Source organism: Haemorhous mexicanus, chromosome 2 (genome assembly GCF_027477595.1).
Source record: "Haemorhous mexicanus isolate bHaeMex1 chromosome 2, bHaeMex1.pri, whole genome shotgun sequence".
In the NCBI taxonomy this organism is placed as follows: domain Eukaryota; kingdom Metazoa; phylum Chordata; class Aves; order Passeriformes; family Fringillidae; genus Haemorhous; species Haemorhous mexicanus.
Window position 1 is genome coordinate 36280414 of NC_082342.1, and position 19358 is coordinate 36299771.

A 19358-nucleotide genomic window follows, 5' to 3' on the forward strand; every position below is an offset into this window, starting at 1 on the left:
ATTTTGCTAATTAATGATTGTTTCAGTAAAATCTTACCTGATTCCTTTTGCTACAATTTATGAGCTTTTTATGATTTTGAGTTTTTTGTTATAATGTCCCATTTTTAAGAAGTATTTTAACATCTATATTTTCCTTCAGACTTATTTTGTCTTTATATTTGTTCACATCTTTCAGTGTTAAAAAGTTAAATATTAAAAATCTGCATCTCTCTTGATTTTTTTCAGGGATTTATTTTGTTCCCTTTTTCTCCCTTGATGTGTGTCATTCATGTCTTCCAGGTCATCATATTCTTACTCATTGTCATCTCTAAGTGGAGAACAGCGAAAGCACTGAGAAAATGTGTCCTTTTTTTTAGGGTGAAAGTAAAAGAAAAAGCATTTGGGAAGTCTGTTAATACAGTAACAACTTTCATACTGAAACCGATTTGATGGTCAGGTCTTTACTCTTAAATTCTAGACAAACAGAACACATACGCTGAAAGATATGCAGAAAATCAAAGTAAACATCTCACATTGTTTACAAGAAAATTCTGCATTTGCTTATTATTTCACATGCTGTAGCCCTAGACCTCACAGATTTCAAAAGAGTAGGTTTTGGCTATGGAATAACATTGACCTGAAAATTCAAGATGTGGAGCCAGGTCTTACTGCCTGCGTTCCTGTGATCTTTTCCCATGGGCAAACAGAATCTGTAGTGTAATCTTGATTCTGTCAGCAGGATGAAGCATAATAAACAAAAGTAATAAACATTTTACAACACTAAATGATCTTTCACAACTATCCAATCTGACAATTTTGACCAGCATTAAATTTGCTGGAATGTTTCTAATAATGAACAAGAAACAAAGTCATACTTCCTCTGATACACTTGCATTGATTCGAAGAGTGAGCTAATAAACACTATTGCTACATTCATATTCTGGGACTACCAGAAACTTGTTCCTTTCCCGGCTATTCTGTGGGCTTCATTGCAATCTCTTCTGCAACAACATAATTTAATTTAAAAATCATGATGCTATAAGTACTTGAGAAGCACTTAAAGCCATTCAGTCAGAGAAAGGTCATGTTAACATAAATGTTGAAAAGAATGATAATTAGGCAAGAAAAACAGCAAAACACATTAAAGAGAAATGAGGCAATTTTTAAATGTTAACATCTCAATTCAGAAATGTTTACATTACATGTAATGGTTCCATTTTCAATGAGCATTCCACTAAAAAAATATTGCTGAGCAAAATTATGAAAGAGAATTACAACCATAAATGACATTGTATCCATTTTATCATCCTGAGAGAAAATGAATTATCTGAATCTTGTTAAACACAACAGAATTCAAATCATCCAACCATGACTTACAGCAGAATGAAGCAAAGTACTCTCTTACTAAGAGAAATGTAGTCAATTTTTTTATGATAGTTCATGATTTAAAATCCTGAATATTTGAAGGAGTTGCAAAACATTTCTTCCTATGAATTGTCCCATACATTTTGAGCTGAGTACAGGTAAGAATGTCTTAGCAATGTTGGCAGTTTCATACCCTGAAATATACTGTGGCTGCTCCTCAGAGCATTGTTTTCCACATAACCCCACCTTGAGATCAAGAAACTCAGACTAAGTGACACATTTAAAACTCCCAAACAGGCTAGGCTGATTTTCAGGGTAACTTTAACTTACAGTATGTGCTCATCAAGTTTAATTTTGAGGCATGGTTTATCTTAACCTAAAATATTACAAGAAACCTTAAGTCTTTTATCAAAAGCTTCCTGGTAATAAATTTACTGAGTCAATTTTTCTTTTCATTTGTAGCTGTTACCATTTGAATATGCTAATTTTAAAAGAAATTTTAAAAAATTAAAAAGCCCTCCCAAAAACTGTGAACCAGTGTCCTCTCAGGATTTAATGTACATAGATGTCGCAAGCAGAGTTAGAATGCCATGATATTGCAACAGGGGCATGATACAGCTCCCAAAGAAAGGTTATTGCAATGCAAATAACAGGGATGAAAAAATAAATGACTAGGCAGAGACACAGAGCACTAAGGACCTGTGCTTATGATTTAACTTTGGGTTTTTTTTAATTCTCATTGCATTTGCTGCAATATAAAGCCTCACAGTTTAAGCTGCACAATTATCAGGTCAAGAAAATATTTCTGGGTTTATTTATTTTTTAGTCAAATGGGAGGGAGGAATAGTAAAACAGAAGTTAGATATTAAGAAGAAGGTTTTAAGACATTGTGAAAATGAACAAATTTAACCAAGAATTTTTTCTTTAATTGCTACCTCCTACACCCTTCTTTAAAATGCAAATGAATCTACTTAAGTGAAGTGTCTTTAAAAAGGCTGTCATGGGAGATCACCCTTATTTGCAGAGACCTGAGAGAGCTTAGAGCTATATGTGTATATAAAATATCTTGACAAAAATTTGTTCCTGTGGTTTTCTTTCTCAAAGGTGTGGTTGTTTTCCCTTCATGCAGCACATTTGCCAGCAATGTAAATGCCAGCAGAAGTCAGTATGGCATCACAACAGCAGCATGAGAATTACTTGACATTGTTGCAAACACCAAGATTCTGATTCTAGCAAGAAAAAATATGGGCTCCATAAAGTTCTGCTACCTGTTACACTTCTTACTACTTTTGTCTCTGGCTGTTACCTGTGAATTTTATATATTTAAAAATAAGTGTAGACAGCAGGTGCTGTCTTGTGAAGCAGCAACAGCAGAACAGCAGAAGCCATAGCAGAATTGTGGCTGTATTTTTCTTCTCCTTGCTACTAATATAGCTGCTTACCCATCGTTGCTCATTGGGACTCTTGTAGGGCTATTTTCAGGATACCTAAAGACAGAACTGCAGTGATTTCTGTAAATAGACTGTTTACAAAATAAAAATTGACTTTTGGTCTAGACCCGAAGTCTCATGATGAAGCATCTACCTGCAGAAAGTTTCGCAAAAATGTGCTTCTAAAAAGAAATTTAATCCTAAATTTCTCAGCTTTACTAGTATTTTGAAACAGTGTGGAAAGTGTGCCCATGGGAAAACCGGGAAAAGTACAGATTGATAGAAAATAATGTAAAAAAATAGAGTGTCAATACATTCTTCTTTGATAGCCTTTGTAGGGGGTGCAAAAACCCCTTCCTGGTCTTGATTTGTGTTTTTTTGCAAAACCCTCTGGGGAAGACGCTGCAGCCTCCTAAGCAACTTAGTCTGGTGTTTTGCTTTCCCAGCAGTTTCACTCAGCACTCTCTGATGCAGTTGAAGCCTTTGGTTCTAACTATATTCAATGGGGACAAAGATTATGTTTTACTCCTTTTCTCTTTGAAGGTCATTTCTGCATATTTGGAGATGATTATCCTGTTTTCCTTCAGTCTTTTGGTCTCTAGACTAAACAGTCTCAGCTCTTTTAGGGATTTTACTGATTTCACAATGTCTAGTTCCATTTTTGGAATTTTAACAAATTCAACAGATGTATAGTGATACCAGTTTGACCAAAGAGAGTGTTTAAAATGTAAATAAGCTTTACAAAGCATTTACACAGAATTTCTTGATTCTAGCAGAGGAAATTCCTGTTGACTAATAAATATAAAGATAGCAAGGAACATATTGAGGGAACAAACATGAGTAACTAGCCAGTGGTTTATCATATCAAATTAGTGAGTTATAACTGCATTTTTATTTATCAGAGGTCAGACCTTTGGATGATATCAGTGCTGAGCTCAAAATTATTTGATTACCAATGTACGCATGATTTTCAAAAGAAAAATAAGAGTTAGTCCAGATCCTATATTTGTCTGTTCATGTATTTCTGCTGTAACAACCATTATGAAAACTCCTGAAGAGAAGATTTTGCAAGTGGTGTATAACTCTCTCCCAAGAGCTGGGCTGGAGTGATGACACGGACCCTAAAAACCTTAGCTTTTATGCTTATTTTAAAATCAGGATTTGGAGTCTGCACAAGCCATTTGATATGGGGAAGCAGCCTTTTTCCAGAGGGATTGACTACGCGTGCAACAACTTGAATCTGTGGAAATGAATCAACTGAGTCAGCTGCCGATGACTGCAAAAATGGCCTGGATGCCATTTACAGTTACCTTTTTAAATGGGAGCTTGAAATTAGGAGAATTATAGCAAAAGTGTCATTGAGCAGAGATCGACTGCCTGGAATTTGCAATGCAAACCTATTATCCCTTATGCAGAAGGAAGATAAGTGGGGGGAAAAAAATTAACAGCCACAAGAGTTCTCTCCCAGCTGCAGTTTCATCTTATTTATTGTTGCTATTTATTTATATATATGTATTTAAAAGTTTAAATGATTTGTTAGCTATGCATCAAGCTAACCCCTATAAATGCATGTTTTATTGCAGCTGCTACAGCTTTTAATATTGTTTATTATTATTCTCTTAGTACCTAGAAACTAGAGCCATGCTTTTAAGCCCCATTGTGCAAGCTTCTTTATGAGCAAGTGACACAACAACAGATGCCACCTCAGAGGGCTCACAACATAGGATTTTGAAAGCATGGGGCATGTGGGCAGGTGGACATCAATAGGGACATGTGAGGTGGCAAGGTGACATAAATGCCAATATGTTTTCTTGAAGAAGCTAGCTTTGCAGCAGAGATAGGTGTGTTGTTGCAGAATAGAGGGAGAGATCTTTCCATTCCCTTGCTTATTTGTGCTTTCTGTCACTTTGTGGCTTCCTCTGAAATCCTGTCCTCTGCCTGGCTCTTTCTGTGCTCCTAACTACCACTGTATGGAGCCAGTGATGGAAAGAAGGCAAATGATTTCCAATAGAGACAAGTTCTAGGTTTACCTAACACTATTGAGGTGTCTTTTGCACAGCTGGAGGAAAACACTAATAAAAATACCTTGGAATAAAATTACCAGCATCTGTATTGAGCTATGAGCATCTATTCCATAAATAAAAAAAAAAAAAAAAAAAAAAAAAAACAACCACCAAACAAAACCAAAACCACTATCAAAGGAGTATAAAGCCTCCACAGCCTTAAAAGACCAAAATAAAAGTAAAAAAAAGAAAAAGGTAGCTAGCTGGTTTACAAATGCAGACTGGAAAAGCAGACAATCCAGCTGAAATAAATCATAGCGTATCTGCTCTGGCTTTTTCACACTGTGGAAGTTCTAGCCTGAATTCTTCCTTCAAGGTTGTCATAACTGAAGAAGAGATGATTTATTGGCTACTCTTGACCTGTCTGAGTCTTTGTAGGTTAGAACCAGCATCCTGGTTTCCAGTGACTTTCACAAAAATGTACATTCCCTCTTTTAGAGTTTCTGATGTAAAGTCTGGTCCTATTGCTAATCTATTGATTGTCATTCACTGTTCTGTTCAAAAGGATTTTTTTTAATATGTCTATGCATGTTCTGGATTAATCTCCTACCTCAATAAACCTTTCCAGGGCCTGAGATCAACTGAAGTGGATTCAGAATTAGTCAGTGAACAAGAAGACATAAGTGCTGGTAAATTGTGATCTCAACAAGGGCACCCAGCTATGCATTTAATCCACTTCATTACTCCTCTCACCTCTCTCCAGGACCCAGTAAGGGTTTTGATTGAAAAAAATAACAAAGCAGTTATAGAAGTGCCACTTAATTAGAGAAGTTGTGGATGCCCCTCCCTTGGTTTTGTTCAAGGCCAGGTTGAATGGGGCTTTGAGCAGCCTGGTCTAGTGGAAGGTGTCCCTGCCCATGGCAGAGAGGATGATCTTTAAGGTCTTGTTCTACCCAAGCCATTCTGTGATTCTGTGATTTAATTACGCTCGTTGTATGGTTAATTTTAGGATCTGCTGTTAATGTCATCTCTTCAGTGAGAAAGGAGGCAACTAGAAACAGTAGGTCAATGAGATCCAACTGGGGAGCAATCAAGCTTTAAAAATATTTTCTGTGATTTGAAGGTTAGTATTTGCACTTGGCTGAATAGCACAAACTTGGATAGAATGAGTATGTTTTGATTTGAATTGTTTATTTCCCTGGAAAATATTTAGATAGCATACTTTTTAAAGTGTGCTGCAAGTGGATGGGATTTTCGTCCTACTGAGATGTTCTGGGTTGTCCCACCTGATCTCAAGCAGCCGTTCCAGAAAGGTGGAGATCTCCCATGTACCTGTGCTAGGAAGATGATTTCAGTAGCAGAAATTATGATGATTCCTGCACTTAGACACCTGAACTGTGTCTTGTTGCTTGTAATGACTCTCTCTTCATTTACTGAATTTATAAATACCTAGAATACAGGTAGACACTTGTCTATTGTGCAGATACATGACCGACACCTGGAAGTAGTTAGCTGAATCCAAAGACACACTAGGAGATAAGCAGTTTATCATTGGAAAAGAGCCTCCACTTGAGAGAAAAGAACAGCTGTTTATCTGCTGAGCAGTTGAACAATTAAGGAATAACACAGAATTCAAATATATCATTTTAATGCAAAAGGCAGATGGCCTTGGATAATAGAGTATTATCACAGCACTGGTGTTAACCTGAGACAATTACAAATAAACCAGAACCTGACCCCTACACCCTGTCCAAAGACAAAAAAAAAAAAAAAAAAAAAAAAAAAATCATCCAGAGTCAAATGAAAATATTGACCACTAAAAGATAAATGCTATTGACCACTAAAAGAGAAATTGTTGGATACTTCCCAGAGATATAGTTACTTGGACTGACCCAGCTCTGTCCTTGAAAATAACTGACTTTGCAGAAGATGATGATGAAAAAAAAAGCTTCTTTGTGAGGAAGACAGGATTGAATTCCTTGACTCTCAACCAATCAAAGCTTTTTCCCCTGATGAATTTCCAAGCTTCTCTGGAAATTCTTATTTTTAAAGCAACTATGCCCATACCAGTTTTTATTTTCTTTTCAGGGTAAAGTTGAATTATGCTAAATGATAGGATAAATGAAAATAGAAAAGAAGCAGACTGCAGACTACTTGCTTAGGTTGGATATCTGACATTTAGAGAGTGGCAAGGTGAATCTCATCCCATACTTAGATATGGATTTTTTAACTCTACTTAGAGCAACTAACTTAGGACTAGATCCCCGTTTCAAAGGATGATAAGCATGCTAGCACCTTAGAAGACTTAGGAATCCACTCCTTTGTGCTGCAGTTCATCCTCTGCTTAGTATGGCTAATCTGTCAGATAAGACTGTCTTTACCTCATAGCAGTATTGTAATGGCTAAATGCAAATTTTGTTAAATGCATAAAGATTAATGTAATGGCGACTATCATGGTACATTAGGCAGGTGGAATCAGGAATTAATATGAAAAATCAATGCAAATCTCAAAATCAAGTATGTTTTAACCTGGAACATTTTTTGACTACTGCAGGTTATGGTAGGAGACAGAAAGGTGCCATAAGTCTTTATTCTCGCAATCTCAGTCTTTGCATGCTCTGTTCCATTACTGTAAAATCTCAGCAGCCATTTAGGATTGATTCCACTTTAAGTCCTTTGCATAGGCAATCAGTTGAAATTGCTGTCAGTTTTGCTACTTTTGTCCTTGCTTGAATTCTGGGTCATCTACCATTTTTGTAGCATCTGAAGAAGACTAGAAAGGAAATAATATTTAATATTCTGAATAATTGTACAACTTTAGCAGTGCAATTCCTTCATCTACTTCTTTTACTCCTCTATATCCTAGTGAGGCATACAAATGTTTGCAAAGGGTTTTACTATTTTCTTGGCTACTTCTCTTGGAATTACAGAGTCTAACACATTTGAGATTGTATACTTCAATATTTTTCAGCTATTCTGATTACCTTGTGCTCTGATTGTAGTAAATAGGAGATCTCTTTACCATTCTCTTGCTGTTCAAAATAACCCAACTAAAATCTGTCTCTCACATAGAATCATAGAATCATTTCTATTGAAAAAGGCCTCTAAGATCATATCCAGCTGTTAACCACACTCATCAATATACTGTGTCCCCAAACACAACTTCCACATACCTTCAGAACACTGCCAGGGATGATGAGACCATCCTGGACAACCTGTTTCAATGCCTGACCACTCTCTCAGAGAAGAAATTTTTCTTAATATGAATCTTCCATGACAATACTTGAGGTAATTTCTTCTCATTCTGCCACTTGTTATGTGTAAGAAGAGACTGGTCCAACGTGTTGTTACAATGAGATGCATTACCCTAACTTGTGCCTCATTTGTGATACCTGATGGAGACTCTCAGTGACATCAAGGTAAATTTTATTTGTGTCCTTCAGAGGCAGGACAGAATAGCATGCTGCAGCATTTGGCTGATAAGGGATGACACCTCATAGAGATGCCATTCTTCTACTTTCCAAGTCTGGGGATATACACAGTATTCTAGTACACATCTGTACTTACTCACTTTGATAGACTGTGTTGGAGAAAGCCATAAATGAGGCTCATTACAGCAGAAATCTATATTCTTTCCTATAACATTATTTTATATTGGAAATAATTCAACACAGATATCCCAAAATGCACACAAGTCTGTGCATTTTTTGACCATCCCATGACACACTCTTCACAAAATGACTGAAACTATACACATGCTAGAGATTCAATATTTTCTATTTTAGCTGATTACCAGTGCAAATTTAAAGGACACTGTCATAAACCACCATCACTCATGTGTTTTCTGGAAATATGTTTCTGGGAATGATTTCAACCAAAAGGCAACAATCCTGCATGTAGATAAAAAGCACATACACACACACACACACACACACACACACACACACACACATATGCACACACAAGGAGAAGAAGAGGAAAAACATACAACAAAAATTTCCCAATCAAAATATCAAAATGCAGTTGCCAACATTGTTCTCCAAAAAAATTATTATATTAAATTTGCCTTGGAAAATGTAGGACCCAACTTGACAGATCCAGCTCAATTCTAAGCCCTTCCATTTTTATCAAATGTGACATGGTTGTAGGTTTGAAGCATTTTTCTCTTGTGGGAAGGTGTTTTTTAAAGGAAATGTCCCAGAAGTAAAGGGCTGTGACACACCATAAGAATAGGAAGCACAGCAAATTGAGGTAGATGAAAGTGCACTCATCTGTGGTCATTTTCTTTTTTCTTTCTTTCAGCCAGCAGGGCAATCCAAACTTGGAGCAGTTTTAAATTTAACAACTTTCATACTGTATTTTCAAGATTTGTCTCTGTGAATGGCAGAGCCCACAGAGATTTGATTTCTTGGGGATTTTACCTTGTGGTAGGTCTGTTTTCCAACAAAATCATCTAATTGCTCCAGGTGAGCTTGCCTTACTGTCCTCCAGGGAACCCTCATGGAAGAGCAGTTTGCCTAATGCCTTGGCAGTGGGAAAGTCTTCATTTAATGCTCATGACCTATTAGACACCAAGAAGTTCACTCTGAGATCAGTAAGGTGCATGGCCCCTGGAGTGTGAATTTGGACTGATGTTCTTCCTGTGATTAGAGCTCTCTCACAGCTGGGAGGGAACTGGAATAACTGGAGAAGTCAGTTGGTGTAGTTATTGTTGTTGATTTTGTCAACTTGGGCTCCTGCTGCTTACATCTGTCAGTTTGGTTAAATGTGCATTTAAGACTTATATTTAAGTTTACAGGAGAAGATGCACTACCCCTTTAAAGAGAATTTTCCTGTAGGTGGTCTGCTGGGTATAAAAATACGATTAGCTGAACATCTCCACCATATGAAATCTGTAACAGTAGACCACATCAGAAACTGAGCAGAGGAGAAAGGATGTCTCTTAGGAGACAAGCAAGGAAAAGGCAGAAAAAAAAGAGAAAGATGAGGATAAACCACAAATGGACATAGGGGAAGATTGTAGTGATTGTAATGAAACAGAGCTGAAGTTATTTTCCATCAAACTACGCACACAACTTTCAGAGAGGAAGTCTGGCATCCGCCTTTCCACCTTCTTTTCCTCCCACCAGCTGATGTCATTTTGCTACTGGCAGCAGACACAGGTAGCAGGGCTGAAGCTGATTTTTGATTTCTTGGTCAGTCCTTTTGACCCTTGTTGCCATAGCTCTAATACAAGTTCCCTTCCTTCAAGCCCTTCTACTACCTCATCAAGTGCTCTTCCTAAATGAAGTTTACAAGTGTATTTAACTACCAGATAAATATAATTTTCTTATTCTTTTAATAAATCTGCAGTTTTCTAATTGGAGAATTCTTCAGAAATTTGCTTGAACTTCTTTTCATTACAATTTTTCACTCTGGAAACTTTGAGTAATTCGTTCTAAAGTGCCTTTCAGTAATGGAGCAGTAAATAATGAGAATTTATTTCCCTTTTCAAAAGTAATTAATAAACAAAGAAAAGATATTGCTTTCCTCCTAAATCAATAGATTAATAGAATGTTCTCTTCCTGACAGCTCTAAAAGAAACATGAATTAATGCAAAGCTAGTTCTCAGAAATAAAACTGTTATAGTCACTTGATCTAATGCTACATGTACAATACAGAAATGGAAGCAACTCCTGAACTCTCTAGATGAAAACAATACTTGCTGTGGCAGTGCAAAGGTGCCTTTTTTTTTTTAGACAATAGTTTAAGCAATAGGTAGGTGTAATTGAACTGTGTAACTGTGTTTGCTAATCAATTTACTTAATTGGTCAATTCAGAAAAGATATCTCATACTGTCTGTGGTTCAATTGATGGAAACAGAAGTTGAGGCAAGGAAAAACAGTCAAGCAACATATAATTTTGAGAACTTGGGGCTCTCTAGAGTGTTTGCTGTGATTCCCAGTGGAGTGCATGGCAGAGGATGCTCAGAAGAGGAGTGAGGGCATAGGAAGCATAAGGACAAAACCAATTCAGGACAAAAGCAGAAAACAGGATCAGATTTTAGATATTCATTGACCATACTTTGATGTTATAGTGCATTGGAAAGAGACTTTGAAAGGTGAAAAAAAAATGTGTTTTAGCGGAAAATCTATGTCATAGCACTGAGAGGTGTTAAGGGGCAAGGAGGAGAGAGTATAATCTTTACAGTCAAAACTGGAATCTTGAAGCAATAAAAGGAGGTAATCATGTTCAGTAAACAATTAGGGACAGTACTAACGATAGGCTAAAAACTATTTGCATGCCATATGAACTAGAAAATAGGACCAGAAAGTGAAGAAAGAAGCATAAAGAAACAATTAATTGTGTTCACAATAAAGAAAACTATCAAATAATAAAATGACATCAATAAAAGTGTTGGTTTTAAATTTTTTTGGACTTTGTTTTTTCTTTTGAAACTCACTGCATAGAGTGGGAATAATTCACATACTCAGGTAATCAAAAATGTTCCTTAGCAGGGTAGCTAAGAGCTTGGTATAAATTAACTATCAAAATTTGACAAAGGGACAAAGACCATGCAGACAGGGCAAAAAATTGCTGTAATCAGTATGCAGCTGCTACAAAGGCTGGCATACAGTTAGGATGCAAAAGAAGGAAGAATGAGATTCCCTTTTGATGTGAGTGTGAAGGGGGAAAGAAAAGCAAGAGCTCTGCAGTTTGGATTTTTGTTTTTTGAAAGGCTAAAAGGTTCAAAACCTTCTTGAATTCCATTATAGGAACACTGTCAAAAGGACTAGGTGTGTTTGATTAAATAAAGAGCAGATATAATTCTCCACTCTGACTTTAACCTGCTGTCATTGCATACTTAAATACAAAGTAAAGCAGGAGAAGTGGCAAATCCAACCCCCCACCCCAAACAACCAAACACAAAAAAACCCCAAACAAAAAAACCCCAAACATATTTTGAAGTGGAAAACTCTAAGCACTCCAATATATTCAAACTGAAACCTTTGCACTTGCTAGCACACCTCTCTGTCTGCGCACATCCCTTGCCCTCAGCTCTAACCATCCTGTGCTTATTTCAGACCAAAACATCAAAGGCAAGAGGATTTCTCCTTGAACAGCCTGAAGCAGCTCCTTGCTTGCTTCTCAGTGTCTCTAACCCCACCCAGAGGCATGAAACCTTTTCTGGTTGTACCATCAGGAACTTGCAGAACTAGTCCAAGGTTCTGCCCCAGCTCCCTGATGTATGGATCCCTTTAAGCCTCAGTCTCAAATAACTTCATGTTTCTCATTAACTTCTTTAAGGGTCAGATCTGAATTCCACAATTGAAAATGATGCTGGAATGGGATGTGGATTAATGTGGGTGAAGACTAAGGAACCAAGGTTGCTTGGCTGACTGCCCCAACCAAAAGCAATAAATATTATGAAGTTTTCTGTCCAAAAAAACGTGTCATATAGGGAAACTGAAAAAAACCCCCAACAAATAAAAGGGCAAACGATGTGTGGGTTATATTTAGGGACCTCAACATCTATCAGGGATATTAGTGGCTCCACTAAGATAGTTCAACTACAATAACAATTCAACACTAGTTTCCTGATAAACCCAAGCTTTAACCATAATCACATAATCAGTTACTTCCAATTACACCCAAAGATGAGAAGTATTTCTAAAAGGACACAATGTAGAGCAGGCAGAATTTCATTTAAAATACTCCATTTTAGAGAACCCAAATTACAATGAAGCAAAAAAAATATGTACAAGCGCTGTGCCCATCCTGTCCTGTCTGAGGGAACTGTGGAGAGATTTCCCTCCAAAATGCCAAAGAAAGAGATTGATCAGCATGAAATTGTGAGGAAAACATGCAAAATAAGTCACCAGGAAGCTGCAATCAAAGCAGCCAGGGCCGTAGTGCTGTGGGTGCTGCTCTCAGCATCACACACTCTGCAGCCACATGCGCTCCTGTGTGCCCCCAGACTGCTGGGCCAGCAGCACTGGAACCAGGCTGGAGACAGGCATGAGGTGGGCAGCAGAAACTGATGCAAATTTTTCCCTTAGAAGACAGCAGAAGGAAATAATTTGACAGAAACCTGAAAGCAAACATTATGTAAAGACAGTGACTTCAGAAATCTGCTTTCTGTGTGCTCTTTCTTTCACTTTCTTATCTGCTTTCTGTGTGCTCTTTCTAGCACCGTGTGATTTGTTTAAATCTCCTCAGGATACTTCCAGGTCTCCACTGGAATTAAGATTTCCCTGGTTAGGAAAGTACGGGTGACCAGTTTACAACAGAATAAATCAAGATATTGGTAAGGAGATGGCAAACAGAGGTGGAAGGATGCAGCAGTGTGCAAATGTGTGTATATATGGAGGGAAAAAATACTTAAAATCCATTTTGCCTAGTTGGCATGTTGCAATAGTAACCACAAAATTAGAGAAAAGGAAATTTTAAATATCAAACATTGCAAGAAATTCCCACTGATTAGAAGGCATGATCAGCTGGATGTTAAGTTTTAAACAGTGTTGAACAGGTTTTGTTTTATACTTCTGGCAGTACGTTCCCCTGTTTCCATTTTAATGAGGATCTTCATATGTTCATGCTTAAATTGACTCACCATTTTATTTTTTTTTCTTCCTACCTAAAATTCTACTGGGTTTACAACTACAAGCAGAAAATTTAATTTTGTTTACTCTCAGCTCTCAGAGTACCTGTAATTAGCCACAACCAGGAATAGTACAATTGAGATCACTAATTCTTTGTGTATTTTTATTTGTAATATCAGGCTATTACTCTCCAAAGTTCTAGGACATTGTGGGAATAATGAAAAGTGTTGGTTCATTCACAGGCCATGGTGTTCACCCAACTCTCACTATCACTAAGATGGGGAAACCCTCCAACTTCTAAGATCATGCATATCATAGTACCTACAGGACCCTCTGCCCACTTCTTCAAAGTATCCATCTACCAAGGAGGGCTGAAAAGCCATTTCTCTGTGCAAGTAGATAGCTGCCAGCACTGCAGAGCAGGATATAGAAGCTGTCACTTATAGAATTTAATACAGAATTTTGAAAAGAGCATTCTTATTTGATTGGTTTAAGAGTGCCTGTACTATGAAGACTAAACTGTTTACCTTTTCATTTATTACGGATGAGGTCAGCCTTGCAATTTCCATCAGAAAAATGTATTTTTGTTTTGTCATACAGCAAATGCTCTGTTGCTGTGCTGTCTCCTGCACTTTGTAGAACATGAGCCACAGCCCTGTGGAACCATTCTGGTTCCACCACTATGGCACAATGTGTGTTGATGTTGGGTAAATGTTCAACAGTGCTGCTCCTCATGCAGCCTCTGCAGACTGCTTGTAGAGCTGCTGGCTCCAGTGGTGGCATTTGTGCGGAAGGTGTTTTTTTCTCTGCTGTTTCAAACATTGCACCATTTTGTCATCTGAGATCCCATGGATGTAATCTGCTATCTCTTACCCAGTTTGGTGCAGGAGAGACAATGGTTGCATTACTTTGATCCACAGATCTCAAATAATACACAGACACTGATGAAGCCATGGCACACCCAGATAAAGTAGGTTTAAACTTCAAGACCTTTAGAAATGGGACATGTACAACTCAAACACATTATGCTTAGCACAACATTTTCCTGTTTAATTAAATGGGAACAAAGGAAAAACATGGTAACTATTATTGCTATGCAGTAATAGCTTGTCAGCTTAAGGTAAAGGATTGCTTTCAATGTGTGTGCTTCATTGCTTAGGAGCAAAATCCTGACCAACTTAAGGCTGTACTTAGTTTTAAGTATGTCTTATTAATTCAGATACTTCATTCCTGTAGTGAGCACGAATTAATGTTGCCTTACTAAAGTGTTCTGTCCTCATGCCAAATATTGTTAGACCAAGTTAATATGGAGGCAAAAAAAAAAAAAAATCAACCCCAAAATTCCATTTATTTTTTTTAGGTGTCTCAGGGTCTCAAAATTAGTACAGAGACCTGAGGGATGGGTTTTAGATCAAAGAGTGATTAGCACAATCTGTGTCAGTCAGGAAGAGAATACATTTACAGAGTCATTTTTCCCAGCATTGATGCAGTAGAAACAAAGCCTTGGTTGGTTGGTTTGTAGTGCATCTTACTGCCCTGTTCCATCTCTCTCTGCTTTTGTCCTGATTTACAGTTTTTGGGGTTATCCCACCTCATCAGTCACTGCATCTTTCAGCACTGGGGGAACTGGAAGAAAATACAAAACTGTCCTGTAAAGAATGACTGGTGTTAAATTTCTTTCTGCAGAGACAGAGATAAAATTTGGCATGTGAGGCATCTTAGCTGGGAAGGAGTGTTCTAACTTCCTTAAACTATGAATACTGGATTCAAAGGGGAAATGATGCCTCTTTAAGGGATCTTATAATCATTAAAACAGTGATTTCCTTTTTCCCTAAAGGAAGAGTTGTATGACAAATACCTTGCAAGGTAAGTGAGGTATTTCTATGGTAATTCTATGTTGTTCTCTGCCATCCAAAAGCAAGTGCAGGTAAGGAGAAGGGAGATGAAACACAAATCTGACATTTCAGCATGTTATTAGCTACGTGCAGGATATGCAAAATATCCTCAAAATTCAGAAAGTACCTGCTTGGAAATACAGCCTGAATGCTGCTCTTGAGCTATGCCTTACATTTTAAGATTGCTTCCCTCTCTTGCTGTGGTATTGCCATTTCCAATAAAAGGCACTTTATGCTAAAACATCACTTTTTCAGTTTCTCTTTTCTGCCAGAAACTTTTCTCTCCCAGCAATTAACATCTGTTTTCTGTCTGCCTTGCTATTTGAAAAAAAAAACTAAATATGGGTTTGGACAATATTCCCAGTGCAGATATCCTTTCCCATCTGAAACATAGTGGAAATTCAGCTCTGGCTCAGAGGCTCAGATTTCTCTATTATGATAAGAAAAGTGGAAGGTCCAGACATAAACATGCCTGAACTTCAAGATCATTTTGTTTTCCAAGTTCTGGTCTTACATGTATTTTAACTCTGCTGATTCCAACAGAATTATTTCTGGCTTACACTATCTCAAGGGAAAGGAGGAATTAATGCAAAAGAAAAAAAAATTGAGAAACTTTGATACCTATGTGGTCAAACCTCAGAATCTTTTCTTGATACCTAGTAATGTAATATTTTAATAAAATTATATACTGTTTTGGATCAAGTGAAAACTAAATATGGTATTCCAAAATTGACTTATATACACAGAGTTATGACATAGGTTTTTCTCTACATCCAAGAGAAACAAAATCTGTATAATTCCTTCAACTTTTTTTTTTGCTTTCTCCAGCTATTATATTCTTTTAAATTGGCAGTTCCAGTATGTTTCTTAGAAATTTAAAGTTTGTTAAAAGAAAATTTTTAACTCTTCTTTAGTGTCTTTTCCTTTCTCTCAAGCATGTGTATGTATATATAGGCTATCTCAGATGTGCAAGGAGTCAGGCCAATTATAAATATGAAATGAATATTATACATATGATTACTGTATAGTATATGTGATAAATAAACTTACTAAAATGAATATTAATAAAAATATACATAATGAATAAACCTAATCTACCAAAAGAATGTCAAAATTCATAGTAGACACAAATTCTATGGCAAATTAAAATCTTTCTACCTCTTCCTTAAACAAATTTTTGTCATTTAAGTGTTGTAATTTCTTAACTTTTGGATGCTGCCAGAGTCACAGATGCACAAACGCTATATTAGTTCTAGACCAGAAAGATATCCTAACATCTCACCTGCTAATTTCTCTTTTGATTAATAAGTTACAAACATGTTCTTTCTTCATGTGACCCACATTATATTCTGTTTAAGACACTCAGGCTTCTTTTGCCATGCTTACACAATTACCTATGTGATTTTTATTTGTGATCTATGACAGAAGAAAAATGGTTAAGAAAATGGTGTGGTATCCTTCAGCACTAAGTAAGATCATATCTTCATAATTTGTAGAAATAAAACTATGTATTTTTCAGTTTAGAATAAACTGGCCCAAAACTCAGGGTTTCTTTGCTCAGGAGATTGGATCAGAAGAGTAAGTGATATAGCTAAGGTAAAATGCTGGCCTAACCAGAATTTTGAGATCAAAACTTGTACTTCTGAGTAATGAGTACCCTGGGACCAAACAACTCTGACTGGCTTGAGTCCACACTGCTCAGGAGTAGTTCCCTCCAGGTGAGACTCTTTTGGTGTGGAGTTAATTGGAGCACAGCAGAGAGCCTGGAAGAAAGCTAACAGTTTTGCAGCAAGAAGACTAAAGCTCCCTGGCATTCTGCATAGTGGTTCAGAGGTAGACTTCCCCAGGGGTTCCTTCCAATGTGCAAATCCCAGTGAGCTCAGAAAAAAACAAAAGGCAGAACCAAAAGCCTCTGTACCTCTCAAGTTGTGCTTGGTGATGCCAGAGACTCCCAAATGATCCTGTTGCAGCATTGCCAGACAAGGAACTGGAAAGAGTTCTTTACTTATATACAGCCTAATCCAATATTAACAAAAATGAGATCTTGGCAGTTTCAAAACTCAGGGAAAGAAAGGGAAAAGGTGGAAAAGAGTGGTGTATGTGTCAGTCAAAAGCCCAAGAAGTGGACAATCAAGGTAGATGTTGTATTATGTGAGAGCTAAGACAAAGATTTTTCAGAACAGCTCAGGATCTGTAGAAGATGAAAAGATACCTACCTAAAAATGTTACAGATGTGTGAGAGGAAAATGGAGAAGAAAACAAGATAAAGAAGGTCCATTATACAGAAAAATATTTCGATTACAGCATGATTAGGAGATACTTCCATTGCAAATTATCCATCAGCCTGGACAAAATATTTGACTTTTCAAGAGATGAGCCAGTCAGGTCATTAAGAGTAGACCCAACTCCAGACTGCAGGTACCTAAATTTGGATGTCTCAATATGCCTACAGGGGAGATGAATTGCTGATTTCTCATTATACTCAGTGGTAACCAATGTAATGAAAGGAGCCTAGAGAATTGCTCAACTCACTCTAATACAGATGCATTCAGCTAAGCTCCACTGACTGCATTAACTAGCTCCCAATTAGCTAGAAAACTGAATTAGGCATCTAGTTCAACACCTGCTCCTAGATGTCTGCAATCCAGAGCTAAATCCCAGGCCGACAGTGTGATGCTGCAATTAAAGTGACATAAATGTACTGATTCTTAATCAGTGAGATTTTCCTGTTCTTGCAAAACAATAGTAGAGATTTCCAATTATTAACAAGTTTTACCATTTCTATAATAACTGTAATAAGACTGGTATGCATTTAACCTAGTAGAAGCAACAAGTGCTTAATTAAGTCTTAAGCAAATCTGATCATCTGTGCAATTGACATATTGAGAGGATAATGAAGATTATGACCCACAATAAAAGACAGAAATTATTGGGAAACTTTAAAGGAAAAAGCTTCCCTAACAGTTCTTGCTGTGGAGGTAAAACAGCACTCACAACACCCTGTTTGCAAAGCTATCAATAATGGATGAAGAATGGGGGCCAAGCTACTTTTGGTGTTGAAAAGTGCAGAAATCAACCTCACTAATCAACTCCAAAGTTAAACACCCTGTGGAAGGACAATGTTTCCTCTCAGAAACTGGCACTGGTGAGGATGTTGCAGACAAAGTACCTCATAAAGGAGCCAACAAGTGACAGCACTGATAACCTGTCTACAGCTACTGAGCCGACACAGCTGGCCTGGAGATGTATGACCAACAGTCAACCACTTTACACTAGTAACAGTCTCACCCACCTAAATTGTTAATATCTTCTAACCAACTACTTTTCAAAGTGTGTGTGGAGATTTCTCCCTTGAGTAGGGATGCCCCTCAAGGTTCCTCCTTGAGGCTGAGTGAAAGATATATGCTCATGGCCCTTGGTAGCAGCATCAATTACAAATTAAACATCAATTACAATACAAACAAGAGAATAACATCAATTTCTATGTAATAATTTGTTTTGATAGCTTTAATATAATTGCTTCAATACTGCTTCAAAAATAGTGCCCTATACTAGTAGGCATAACTACCTATACTGTGTAGTAAATATTTATTATTAAGATCCTTTAGTCTATTAATTGGCATAATCAATTTATGCAAATAATTTATTTTATTTACATAAATATATTTGGGTTGCCAATCTTGATTAAAGTTCTGCAAAGTTCCAATCACATCTATCCTTTAGACATAAAACATTGACAAAGTCTGGAGCTACGACTGGATCCAGCAACAGCCAGGCTTCTTTCTGAGATAGAGTTGAAAGAGCAAGGAAGTCCTGCACTTCATAAGTCAATGTGATTCTTTTCTAATTGGTTTTGTCTGAAGGTCTCTTCCTATGACATCAGCAGCCTCTTTGAAGTAAAAGTAGCCTATTTATATATACACATACAGTGTTGTATATTTTTTATAGTGGAATACAGAAAAGAAAAATGAAAACAATAGTTTTCATTTAAATATGACTTCTTAAATTAATTATTTGAAAATTTTTAATTTATCATTATCGTATTTATTGCTTCATTTAACTTTCATTGGAGTCCCTCTATGCTCTAGAAAAAAAATAAAATCA